At 39.9% G+C, this 13340-nt stretch overlaps 1 protein-coding gene across 2 annotated transcripts in view; it reads left to right on the top strand.

Moving 5' to 3' along the window:
• The first annotated feature begins 704 nt into the window (after positions 1-704).
• The window catches only part of COL8A1 (collagen type VIII alpha 1 chain), an 87904-nt gene continuing 75268 nt past the window's right edge, over positions 705-13340 (top strand). Inside the window, exon 1 of one of the 2 annotated variants that reach the window (XM_015645538.3) lies at positions 705-827. The gene's annotated coding sequence lies outside the window, so the exon portion shown is untranslated. The remainder of the gene's footprint in view (positions 828-13340) is intronic. The other variant, XM_015645519.3, reaches the window with a different exon arrangement.

Raw genomic sequence — 13340 nt, 5'->3', positions numbered from 1 at the left:
TGAACAATGAATGATTTTACACAGAAACCACCAGGAATGCATATTCCTACTGGTTTGTCTTTTTGGCTACATTTGCCTTTTGAGAATACCATTTGGGAAAATTGTTTAGAACTCAGACACAGTGAACAATAAAATTGCTCTAAACTAAACTGCTAGAAAGTCAGTGTGTAGATGGAACATGTTACAGCTGCGTCAAGAAAAAGCTGTGTAGCTCAGCAAAACAGCAACTTTGGAGGGTTCCGGAGCTGGAATCTAGTAGACATTTGGAATATAAAGAAAGTTCAATCCTTGAGAAAATAGACAACTTCAAAGATCGTGGGTCTGATTCTTCATAGCTATCCCTTTTCAGAAAGGGAAACACTGACCTTTCTGATAAAGACTTTGCATTAGTAACTCACTGCCACAAAAATCCTTCCAATAGACAAAGTGAGACCTAGAAGCACTGCAACTGGAATAACTTAGAGAATCAGATTTAGAAAAATAAATACAGTAGAAAATCCTTACTTAACTACAAATTTACAGAAAAAAAAAAAACAAAAAAAACCCAAAAAACAACCAGCAAATAAATCCAACACTGTTCTCATGTATATGCCATCCGACTTGCTTTTCCTCCCTCTCTCTGTCCCCAAAGAGCAAAATCCTACTGTACAATGCCTTCTGAAGGCTGTCTGCCTGCTATCCTCACTGCCCACCTACCGTAGGGAGCAGCTCCTCCCACCTGCACATAAAAGCCAAGTGCATGCTACCAGCAGCAGATCAGAGCACTTTCTCAGTCCTCCACTGTTTTGAGCCAGTGATCTTCTCTCCTTGGATCTTGTGTACTCAAGGTAAGATTACTGCTACTTCAGGTTTCTGTTTTAACCAGCTATTGTGAGGAAGTCTTAATGTGAACTCTAGCACTGCCTTGCTGGGTGGTGCTGGCTCCCCCCCGCCTTTTTTTTTTTTTTTTTTTTTTTTTCAGATGTAGTGTCATCTGACATTTAAGTTAGTAACAGTCTGTTGTTTTAGCAGTGAAATAAAAACAGATCTTGCTGAGAAACACTGTGGCTGGGAAAAGGTCTCTCCCTTTCTGATTGGTTTTGAAGAGATTAGTATACCCAGACCAATTAAACAATTTATTATCCCTCTTAATAGTCTCCTTCTCAGTCCAGTCAAAGTTATGAAAAAAAAAAAAATCACTGTAAAGCTTCCTTAAATTCTGTTTGAGGGAAAAAAAAAAAAAAAAAAAAGCTTACTGTTAATTTAAGGAAGGAACTGGAATTTATTGCTAATATCATTTACTAGCCAAATTGAGACAATCTTGGGACTGAAGTGCATCTTCACAGGTTTCATTGCCTTTAAAAAAAGTGTGATGGAACTTAAGCCCTCACAGAAGCACAGCAATAAGACTGATGGAATTCATTATCTTGTACCAAACATGCTTAAAGTAGATATTTTAGAAACAAAGTTCTGTTTCTTGGAACAACAGACCTTGTGTCTTTATGAAATTTTTAGATTAGCTTGTTTCTATTTTATCTGCAGTTTTCCTACATAGGCATTTCTAGTATTAGAGGAAGGAATAGTTAAGTGCCTCAGAGACAGCTACTGAACAGTTAAAACATTTAAAAGTGGTTCCAAAACAATATTTGCATTCCCATCCATGCATCTGTCCATCCTCACAGAGATGAATCTATTAGTGACCAGTAGCAGTTTTTCACATTGTGTGAGTCAGTGCACTTTTAACACACAGTCACCTGTTTGAAGAAATTCCATCACAGAAATCCTAATCCTACAATGCCTCTCTCCAGTGCTCAGAGAGGAGGGAAAGCATGAGCTACCAAAAGCAAGCAGTTAATGCTGCCTATAAATACATAATACATTCTTCAGTTAAATAGTAATATTTTTTTCCTAATGTCCAATTCTCTTTCTAAACTGAGTCTTTTTTGGTCTTTCACAAACAGAAAATCTTCTTTAGGAAAGAATTATGTCCATATATAACTGTACTCACATTAGCTGCAATATTTTAAGTTATAGCACTGTGTAACAGCAGAACTTTGCTCCCTTTTCTGCATACTGTATCTAATATTTTTTCTGATTTTATATGTTATCTATTCTAACTAGTGGGGAAATAAAAACACTGCCTTCAGCTATTTGCCTGAAAGATTACATAAGCATCTTTAAAAGAAACCCTAACAACAAAAATCCAAAACTCAAATAAACTGAGCTATTTAAAAACCAAAGTACAGTGCTTTCTATAACAAACTTACAGTAAAACTATTTTTGCATCCAGGTAATTAATATAAATTGCCCACAGAAGACAGGAAGAGGACCCAATGGTTTTCCTCATGGCTGGCATTAACTCTGAGCTGCAAAATTTTATTTCTTAGTTAACATCTGATTTTAACAGCAAGCCTCCCCTTTCCAAAAACACTCCTGTTGTAAAACACAACAAGATATGTGATTTAAAGTTCAATGCATACAGAATTTAGGTCTACAGTGTAGCAGTAAAGCCTCATTTGTTCACACAGAACTTTATCAGATAAATCAGAATTTTTAATAGAGTAAATTTCATGGAAAAAAAATAATGCATTTGTCACAGGAAATGTATATATAGCAAAATGCCTTTTATTAAAGCCTGCTGTGAAATGTAATGTTTTGGCATTTGAAAAATGGATTGCAGGACATATTAAGAAAACTCTATTCAAAGGAATGCATCTAATTTAGATCAGAATCTCCTCTGAGCAGTTTCTCTCTTAGGCTGAGTAGATAATTCAGCTTACCATCACTTTGCAGCAAGGGATGAAGGGAAACTGCACCCAGCAGTTCTCCAAGAGAACTCAGATGACTAGGAATGCATTTATTGACCTCTGTGATCACCTGAAACTCCTTTTAACAAGGTCAAAGCACACTGATACTAAAGTAAAAATGCCGAAATTTTAAAGTAATGCTACAACCAGAATTAAAGGGAAAAAAAAAAAAAGGGACTCACTGGGAGATCAAGGAATTCAGATTTTTCTAGTAATGATCATAATGTTTAAAAATAATAAAGGTAAAGAGACTGTATTAATTTTTTCAGCTACAGACCAGTTAAGTGTTAAGCAGGGATGCTAAGCCACTTTTCCTGGCAGTTATGCATAGGTTTTTTAGGTTGTTTATTTAGGGCAGTAATATCTACTTAAGCCACTAGTGTAATTCCCAGTGCTGTCTAAAGTGCTAGACTAGATACATAGAAACAGAGGATAAACATATCACTCACTGTCTGCTTATCTATGCATAGTTCTGCCACTGCCACTGCTTGGGAGAACTTCTTACCTTCAGGAATTTATTTTCACACCTCTCTGTAGGGAGAGATTATGTTTTCCTCTGCCCCTGCTGTCACTAAATATATAAAATATTTTACGCAAGGTCACAGTGAAAATTCCTGGTAGAGTGTCAGATTTAGCTCCTCTGGTTTCCAGGCCAGCACTAATCCCACACTTCATTTTGTATTCAGCCTTATGAAGTCCACCCCTTTCTAGCTGCTCTATCTTTGCATGACTCTTTAGGGCTGAACAGCAGGGAGAATTCCAGTGACAAATCTTGAGAGAGGTCATTTACTCCTAACACTTTCAAACTTCCTGTGAAACCCTTAACAAACCCCTTCACAGGATTTACAAATAAATCATTCTTGAAGGGTGTAAATAAACAATTAAACAAATAAGCAAGTGCTCATCTCTTCCTTACACTCTGTGGTTAAAGGAGACCAGCCCAGTCTTGGCAGGCTGAAGAAGCAGAGATCCACTGCCATGGACCAGAAATGATGGGCAACTCAGAACTCGGTTTTGGTAACTAAGCAGCAGTAAAGAGCTCAAAGAGAAGCTCATAGGGCTTAAGCAAAATTACTGAAAGGATCTTGTAGGGGGCATTGATATTAATCTTCCTTTCTTTTCTACATTCATTATTATGTGCCACTTCTATAAACATATAGAATATAATTTCATACCCATTAAAACAAACAAACAAGCAAGCAAACAAAGAAAAACCAAAGCCCCAACCACCAGCTTTGTCCTTTCCCTCTAGTTTTTAGCCCTCAAGTTAATTTATGAGGGTAGAGATTCATAATTGCTCCTGTGGCCTTGCAAATACTGCATTTCAAAAAAACCCTCAAAACCAACAAAACAAAACCAAAACCAAATAAATAAATAAATAAAACCCCAACACATTCCAGTGCTCAATTTCCAGAGTTATTACCCTAGCAATGGAGACCTTGTCTCTTACTCTTTTAATTTAAACATTACTGCTAAGCATGCATTGTTCATAGATAAAGTAGCAAACATGAGAGGCGACTGGAGGACCAGAAAAGGAACCACTAATGGTCATCTCACTATCTGCCACAGAAAACAATTTTTATCTATCTATGAGCATATCTGCATGGCAGAATTTTCTGCCCACTTATTCTATGTCTGTCTATGTATCTCAGGGGAGGTAAGATTAAGTTTTATCTCTTGGGCTTAAATTTATCCCTATACTTTCCTTTCTTTTGCCTTCCAGTTATTGTAGGCTGTGGGTTCTTTCCTTCTACAGGGAGATAATTTTTAATTTTCACTACTGTCATATTTCTAAAAGAGCAATTGTTCAATGGAGATAATATAGTGAAGAACAAGACAAGACAAAAACATTAGAGGTGGTTTGTTCTGCCTGTTAACAAAAAAAACCCAGCAAACAGCTGTATTTAACTGTACAAAAGTTCCTTATTTTTGCCACTTACACTTTCTCGAGTTTTGTGCAAGTGTTTTTGCCTTTTTTGTGGTTTTCCCTCTGCAAACAGAAATCCCAGCAAAAGTTTTGGATCTATATATGTTTAAAAAGATAATGATGACTCCTGGTTCTGAAGCCTTTTTTAGATCTTGAGCAATAACTGTGCCTATTCTCTGTAGTCACCAGTAAACAATTCTGCTTGCTCTCCCTGCACTCCTGAAATGTTGGATGTGTTTCTGTAATTGTCTTGATGTGTAATGAATTTAAAGTCTCATAATTGCACTGCAGGGAATTAATACCACTATGGAGTCCTGGGACCTTTTTAGGTGATTAAAACTTCATGCAAGTCCATATTTTTTAGCAAAAGCAAGATAAATATAAGTTTGTTGCTTATGAATGGCAGGTGAAAGTGTTGAGGGGTGGTATTAAATGGATCCTTTTCAAAAGGGAGTGAGAATCAGTGCCCTCTCTTGGTTATAAAAAAACACATAAAGCAGCCTGATGAGAGTGTTTATCAGTTCCCTCTGCTGGCTACAAAGCCCAGGCCAGATGAGCAGCTGTGTTTGCGGAGGCGAAGGTCTGAAGTTCTATTCCCAGTGCTGTGAGCCTGTGGTGAACTGATGACTGTGGTGTCTGTGCACGTCTGTGGACATCATTCTTTATGGGGTCTCATCAACAACCACACTGAGTTCAACATGAGGGCACTCAAAAATAATATGGACTTCCTGGTAGGTAAGAAACTTCCCCCTCTGGATTTGAGAAGCATGCTAGAAGCTATGCCATGCATAATTCTACACAGCTAAGGTATCCTTCTGTTCTGCATCATATCCACACCTTGCTTTTTCCACCTCTTCAAGACAAATGTGCGTGTGTGCTCATTACACTCATTTTAGAGACATCTGGGCAGTTAGCGCAAATATTCTTGGCAGCCCTGAAGTGTAACACTTCAAAATGTCAGCTTCTGAGAACTCCACATTTGCAAGTAAGAAGTAAATGGTACCAAAAAGAACACTCCAACCTTGGTAAAAACCAAACCAAAACTAACAAAAACCCCTCAGCAAAACAAAATAGAAAAAGAACCTAACTACTTCTTTTCCATTCCTGTAGGAAAAGGCCTATATAACCTGGTTACACTACTGGAGAAACAGGTCATACACTTCATGCAGTCGCTTTGAAATAAAGCTGAGAAAAAAAAAAAAAAGTGTACTGCAAACTTCAGAAAGTTTTTGTTTTAAAAAAATATCCACAGCACTAAAAATCACAAACTCCTGGATCAGCTATGCCAGTTTACTTCAGCTCCTAGGAATCTATCGTGGCAACATATAGGATACATAAAAGCTATCCCATTAAAGGGAGAATGAGTCAAAACTAACAGTTTAACTAGGTAGATATCAAAGGTATATATTTAAAGCCAGAACTTTGAAACATCTGCAGCATATGTTTCCTGCTAACTAAAAAAGCAATCACTCTTCCCAGACCAACATACTGCTGCATTCTTCACTCTGAAAGTAAGAGGTTGACAGTAGCACACTGGATTTGCATATAGGAAACTCCAACCAAAGCATTTGACCATTTTTGCAACAGAAAATTATGGAAAGGTTCTAACAAAACCTACTCTTATTCTGTGAAGCAACAACGCATGTATGTAATAAATATTTTCTGGAATGGAGATGCTTACTTTGCCTCTCACTCAACATAGTTTTCAAAAGGACAGAATGGAAGATGGCACAGCCCCAGGAACACACAAACCAAAGATAATCAATTTACCACTAAAGAAATCTAGCAGTCAACTCTGCTTATGCCAGCACATAACTCACCTCTGTTTTGCCCTTCCGTTCTTCCCACCACACATGAAGTTCCAGGGAATACACAGTATCAGAACAAGAGTCTTTATGTAGTTTGGAGACCAGAAATTCTCTTTCAGCTTGCCTTAAAGAAAAGCAGCAACAACAAAAAAAAAGGGTTCAGATATTTCCTACTATTCCTTTTTAAATGAAGTAGGTGATCTTAGTTGAACTCTCAGTTGATGGATATTAATGTAAAACACACAACTGGGACCCCTGTTGGCAAATCTCAGCAAAAAGTCAAGAGGTAGTTGGTTTAGGTCAAAGCTGAGCAATAAAAGCAGGCGTGTGAGGAAAGTTTATGTTGCCAGCATTGATAGATCTGCCACCTGCACTATAGATGAAAAGCAAATAAGCAAAGAGCAGTTATGGAAGTATATCTCACAAGCACTAGCATTCATGCAAAACATATTTTAGAAAATGAAGGGGAAAAAAAAATTACAACATTCAGTACTTGTTTCCTTTCAGTCAGTGGCTTGAATTGAATTTACCATAGTAGCACGTCACATTGTTTGCAGAAAAATGCAAAGCTTAGGCCTTTAGGAGTAAGTCTCTTGTGCTTTACTGATTCCAAAAATGTCAGTGCTTGTCAAAGTGTTTTTGAAATAAAACCAAAACCGTGTTAATAAAATGAACTTTCCAAGACAATGCTGGCCAAAACTGATTCTTAGATTTCTTTTCAGTAATAAACTGCCTCTGTGGTTGCTAAGTTGATAGGGAGAAGGATTTAAAGGATCAAAGCCAAGTTCTGGTTAAAAAAAAATAGAACACTGAAACAGAACACAAGCCTTACAGTGAATGGACAGACTTTTGCTGAAGGTGGGTAGAGCTTAGCAAAATCCAGCTATGCTTTCAAAAACGCCTGTAATCATTATTAGGCTCTAATTGAAGATATTGCAGGACTGCTGCATTTATTGTGGGTACACTTGGTGATATGCTGCTGTAGATTACTGGACAAGCCTCAGTACTTTAATTTGTAATCACAAACTGAATGATATTTCGGAAGAGCTACCCAGACTATTTATTAAGTAGCAATTCCCTAACTGAATTAACAACTGGAAGGATTCTGTCCCATCTTATCCCAGCCTTATGGATGGATAGCTCAAAAAATAATGCTGCAGTGAAGGCTGAAGGTGTTCATGATGCACTGGGTTCCTGCAGTACACACAAGTTGCATGCAAAGCCAGACAGTGAGAGCTCTGAACTGTTCTGCTGGATGTTCCTATAGGTGCAGACACAGCAGCACTTCCTGTCTTCCACAGAAAAAAGTGGTGCCATAGTTGGCCATTCTGTGTCTGTTACAGGAATTCCTGCTCTCCTCCAGTTCAACCACCCTTCCAGAATTTAGGATGTCTATGCATCCAAGCTGTCACTGAAAGGATGTTTTTTTTAAAGTTTTTATGCTTACGAACTCTGACAGATAATTATTATCTTTTGGGTATCTGAGCATAACTTACTACATCAAGAAATATGGAAGACATTTCAGGATTGTTCCCTAAGATTGCATTACTAGTCTCAGCTAAAAACATTGTTCATACAGAAAACCGTATGTTTAGCATTCAGTCATCATACTTGATTAAAGAGTAAATTTACAGGAGTAATTTATTTTCTTTCTTATTCACTGGAATAGAATTATCAGATGGCTTTAAAATTGCAGTTTGAAGGAAATATATTCATTTCAGGTATGTTTTGTAATGTCACCTTTATTCCATTTTGATTTTAGATTGCTCTTAAGCAACTAGCTGCACCACTAAAATCCAAGCGGTGGTGGCTAATTCTGGAAGGTGATTCTTATGGAGTATTTCTGTTCCACAGTCAGGACAAGATAGCTCTTTGATTCAAATTTCAAGAACAAAAACTGCTTTCACTGAGTTCAGAATTCACTTACAATGAATATTTTATATTGTTCTTCGAAATACCCTATTTTCAACATCACATCTCTCACTTCCATGTTAAAGACTGCCAAGAGCTCAATACAAAAGGACTGACAAGCAAAATAAATTAAATTTATGACTGCTGAAAGGCATTTTCTCTGCTACGTGTGCTTCGAACTTTCTAGTAACTGCTTATCTCATGAAAATAAGTATTTCAAAAATAAGTAAACAGAAATGTATTATATTTTCAATGCTTCACTTGTCAAGCACGTTTCAAGAACTGGAATTTTAGGTTGACGGACATTCATGACACGCACACGCCTCCAAAACAATGACCACAGCTGAGACTGAGAGTTGCTCCTGCAATTCCCCCCAAGCCTGAAGGAGACTGAGGAGGTAACGTGGCACTTTCTGGGGGCATTCGGCATGACAAACCTCAGCTCAGGGTGCAGGAACCCTCCCTTCCTGGCTTCTCTTTCTCTGCCACCAGACATGATGAGGAGAAATAGTTCTGCTCTATCAACTGCTTATAAGTTGAGAGAGCTTCAGGAAAACATGAAATGTTGTATACCTAATGCCCAAAAGCTATCAAGATAGCAGGAGTTTGTGTCTGCATTCTCTTCATTCTGCATTCTTTGTGTCCACTATCAGTGGGCATCCTTCTTCCCAGCTTTGTTAACCTCAGCCCAGGTCTAAGATGACAGAAGCGTATGAAGGCCTAAACCTTAACATCAAGGCCTAAACCTTGACCAGGCAATTCTACCAACAACTAATTAGTTATTCTACCTCTTGGCTATCACTTAGAGCTTGCTTGTTAGCTGCTGTTTTGCGGATTAAATCTCCTTTCTTGTTGTTATAAATGCGAAGGCAAAATGAGGTTAAATATGAAAACAATTTATTATAAAACAATTTCAATAAAACAAATAACGAAAGGAAAAAAACTACTATAAAATAAATCAGCACAGCGCTGGGTGGATAGGGGTCTATACCCAAAGGTATAGGTTTTCTCAAATTCACGATCGAGGGTTCTCTGTCCTGGGTTTTTATAGGGGTTTTGTGTCCTGAGGCTAAATTCTAAGCAAGCACCATTCACCAAGGATCCTTGATGGTTGGTTGAATGGATTTCCTGGCATTGAGGAACTGAATCAATAGACGTTTGGGCTGAGTCTCCTCACATGTAAAAAGGTCCTGGGTGTTCCTTGATTTCATCTTGGGTTGTGCCATCAGGAGTGGTTGGGTCCAGGTTGGAGCCGATGAATATCTCGGCTGGGCTTCTCTCTCTATCTAGTTTGATTGCTTCTCCAACTGTGGCTTGCAAGGCGGGGTGTTCAGGTCCGGTGATGAGTATCTCGTCCGGGCTTGTTTCTTTGTCCAGCCTGATGGCCCGTGTCCTGCTTATTCTCTTAGGTTGATGGGCACCGGCTAGGATCGTTATCCGGGTGCTACAATTGTTATCTCTTGAATGGGTATTCGCGGCTGGATCTAGGGAGGAATCCTTGGCCACACTATATTTTATATTTTCTTATATTATTATAATTACAGATATATTTATTTAGGCTTTTACGAATTTTTATTCATAAGTTCATTTATCACGTTGTTGATTAGGCTTGTAAGTATACAAAGATCAAACATTAAAGAGCATGATTTCTAATAAAATGTTACATATTCCACGCTTGGTGTTGCAGTCTAAAGCAGAACCAAGCCAAGGGCACCCTGAGGGCTCCACCCTGCTCCGCGGCCATTACCTGCCGTTCCTGAGGAAAGCTGCCAAGGCCCGGCGGGGTGGCGACACCTCGCCCTCACCGGGCTGTGCTGAGGGCAGGGCCGGCCCAAGCAGGGCCCTGCCTCGGGGGCCGTGTCAGGCTAGGCCCGCTGGCCCCGGAGCAGCTCTCACCTCCCGTGGTGGCTGTGCTTCCCTCACGCTCCGACGGCAGCGCCATTTCTGCCCAGGGGCGGTCAGAAAACTCATTTGCGACCTGCGCCTCCCACTCCCAAAGGAGAGGGTTGAGGAGAGCAGAAACTCCCCACAGCCCAGTCAGCTGAGGAGCATTTATGGAAACACAATGCATTTGAGGTTTCTTGGGTTTCGGAGATCCAGCCCCGGGGCTTTGTTTCTGCGTGCCAGCCCTCGGTGCCCCTTGGAGAAGGATCTGGGCGGCATTAGCTCGCACAGATGGTGCTGGAAGGCCAAAAATGAAGGGGGATGCATGGGGGACTCTGCTCTCAGCTGGAAAGAAAATGTCACATCATGTGAAGGAAGGCTGCTCCAGCACACACTGCAGGAGGTTCAGGACCTTTCAGATTTCCACATCTGGAGGCAAAACTGAAGCTGTTGTAATTTAAAAAAGAAAATAAGAAAAAAAAAATTCCATTTTTAGTTAATGTTCTTGGATCTTAAAATCCAAAAACCCAAACTACAAAAGATACTACTGCATATGGTATCTAGTATAAGAGTAACCAGTCCTGTAGAGTTAAAATAAACCCTCAGAACTCCCCACAAAAATACCAAACACTTGGGTGGGATGTGAGGAAAGAAATATTATGTGAGGAAAGAAAATGATAAAACTACTGTACTCAACAGGAGGGAGTTCAGAAGGCAAACAGCTGAAATGGAACAGCTTCATCATTTCTTTACAATGTATTCTCCTGGCCCTGCTTTGTTCAGCACAAAGGTTTTTAAGGCTGAATTCTTTTGATCTGTATGTTACACCCCCTAGCATGGTGAAGCCCCATCTTGTGATCAAGGGTTTGAGACAAACAAAAAGCAGGAGCTCCTGAACTTGAAGGCTTGTAAATTGTACGCAGAGCAAAGCTTATTCCTGGACTCTTGCTCTAGTCACTTTAGCACAGTCCTGTTTACACAGATGATTGGTATGTCTGGAAAGACACTATGCTTCACCTCCCTTTCCTGGCTTTAGAAGCATCCAAGAACCTCACACACAGCAGGTTAATAAATTTATCCTTACAAGCACCCTGGCAACATCACTCTCGTTTTAGAGGAAATTGAGGCGCAGAGAAAGTTGCTGGTATAGGATTTCAAGAGATTGCTCCTAGCCAGATTCTCAAGTGTGTTCCCATCATGGTGGGAGCTAGATGGAGAGCTTGATTCCCATCTGGGCACCTCAATGAGAAACAGATTTTCACAAGTGATCAGCACCCAGTAGCTCTCACAATGACACTTGCAGACATTTTCTAAGAAGTTCCTTTGATCCTCTGGCCACTGCTTCAGTGGAGGCAGAAAGCTTTTGAAAAATCTTACCCCGTTTGTGGGTGCTGACCGCTTCTCAAAATTCTCAAGTGACCTGGCCAAGGATGCAGACTAAAATCTGAGCAGAACCACTTTGCCTAATCCCTAGACCAGTGATTTAACCACAAGTGTATTCTTCCATCTTCAGCAGAGAAAGAATTAGACACTAGTTGAGGCAGCAATCAAAATGCCAAACAGCCACCAGTCTGCCAAGAAAAATGCCCGGATACTTGTGGGCAATCCAGACAGCCACATTTGGTATTTTCCTGAGAAAGGATTATTTCTAACAGCAGTGCCAGTGTCTGGCAACCTGGTTCATGCTCTTTCCAGATGTACCTCTTTCTGGACTAAAACCTTTGTGAACATGCCCCCAAAACAGGCACACCCTTCCCACTCTTCAGAAAAAGCAGCAGCTATCCAAACACTGTCCTGTCTCCATTATTCTTAGAGAGCCAGGCACGCTTGGGCAAGAAACTCTATTTTGTGTGACGACTAAGAAGCAGTGATTGTGTTAGTGAAGATTCTAGTTTTCATTGAATATTTCATTCATTTTTGAACATAAGCAACCACTTAGCTGCAGTTGTGCTAGATGCAGAGGAGGAAACACATGCTGTTCTTGGCCGGACTTTACCTCTGTGGGAAGCAGCAGCCTCCTTAAAGCAGCCTCTCTACACTGTATGATTTAGCTACATTTATGATTTTCCTGAACTTCAAGCAAGGACCAGAGTACCTGAAAGTGAAAATGTGTGCAAAACCCCCAAGCCCCAGCCTGGATCCTCTATTTTATGCCCTGTTTGTGTGGGGTCTGTTTGCAAATGACAGTTTCCAAAGCTATGAGCTAAAGGCTGACTTAAAAATTCTTCAAACTGACTGTATTCATTCAGCTGCCAATTGAGATGCTGCTCTCTGTGTCACTCAGGAGCAGCTTGTTGGACTGTCTATCACAGGACTCCATGTCAGAATCCAGCTTTCATTAAATGCTGTCTGTCTGGCCTCTGTTCTCAGCTTTCAGACCACCTCCCAAGTATCTGACCAGTCTGGCAATATGAAGATAAGGCACCCAGTCACTAGTATGTTTTAAGGGAGCACAGATATTACATGGTAACTATTGAATGAAAATGTTTACAGGAAAATAGTTTTGTGAAACAGCTCAGACTAAGCTGTTGCTGAATGTTGAGTTCAAGCTGTATAAGCCAAAAAATGCAGCTGTATCTTTTCTAGCTACAGCTAAAAACAGCAAAGTACTAGAAAAACCTTTTTGGGGGAGGGGGGAAGGGGGGAGGGAGATACTCTCCTAACAGAGGATCACATCTAGAAGCAAGTGTGAACATTTTTCTGCTCTGCTGGTTCTATACCTGCAATAGCACACTACATAAGTGATGATTGTGGTTTGTACTTTGTTGAATGGCTGCTTTCACTTGATTCTGACATCTGCTGCAGTAATTATTGTAACAACTCTTGTCAGAAGCTGGACTTCAGAGCACTGCCCCAGTCTAATAATACAGCCTCAGCTTTACAAACAGCAGAAGTGAGGCAGGAAGGGATGAACTCATGAAGCACAGTTATGCAGGCAGTTAACTGCACATGCTTTGATGTACGTTGTGACCTAAAATGTTAGAGGGAATATCACTGGAGGAACTTGGTTTATGGTTAGTTGGA

The sequence above is a fragment of the Parus major genome, chromosome 1 (assembly GCF_001522545.3).
Source record: "Parus major isolate Abel chromosome 1, Parus_major1.1, whole genome shotgun sequence".
Taxonomy (NCBI): Eukaryota; Metazoa; Chordata; class Aves; order Passeriformes; family Paridae; genus Parus; species Parus major.
This window is presented reverse-complemented; position numbering and strand designations above follow the sequence as displayed.